The sequence below is a fragment of the Acyrthosiphon pisum genome, chromosome X (genome assembly GCF_005508785.2).
Source record: "Acyrthosiphon pisum isolate AL4f chromosome X, pea_aphid_22Mar2018_4r6ur, whole genome shotgun sequence".
Classification (NCBI taxonomy): Eukaryota; Metazoa; Arthropoda; class Insecta; order Hemiptera; family Aphididae; genus Acyrthosiphon; species Acyrthosiphon pisum.
In genome coordinates, this window is record NC_042493.1 from 16,731,966 (window position 1) to 16,732,677 (window position 712).

Sequence of the window (712 nt, forward strand, 5' to 3'; positions counted from 1 at the left end):
GTTTTCGGATTTGTATTTCTCCATAATAGATTCTAAAGCTAATTTGTTCAATAAATACGTTCGGTTTGATGTATAATGTTATTATAATTATCTTGTTCAATACTGTTTATTGCAATATAAGTGCAGGTTTGTGTTCCTGCAATTGCTTTTAGGCTGACAAAAATATTTGGAGTTTGGATGGAAAGAATACAATTTGAATATAAAGCGTGAAGAGCTTATTGAATTAGATGCCGACATATATCCTTGTGGGTGGGGAGGGGGGAATTAGAATTCGATGAAAATAATATATAGTTTTCAACGATATTGTTTGTGAATTTAGTAACATTTGAATTATATATGTAAACACATCCTCCACTTTTTCGCGTGGAAAATATTATTATCATAAAAGACGTCGTACCCACATGTGTCTTACCATACGAATAATTTATTACTGCCTAACATACCAAAACTTATGTTAAGTAATTACAATTTTGTATTGTTAGCTTAAGAGGACGTCACACCCGCATGTGTTGTCTTCGTCTTACAAATGCGTAACATACCAAATTTACGCTCAGCAGTTCACATTTTGTGCCGTTAGCTTAAATATTAGAGTGAATCGACCTATTATGAAACTTGATGGTAAGAACATTTTTTACTATAGTTCAATTTTTTAAGTGAGTTATGAGAATTTTTAATTTACATTTATGATAGACGCATAACTCACTTAAAAACT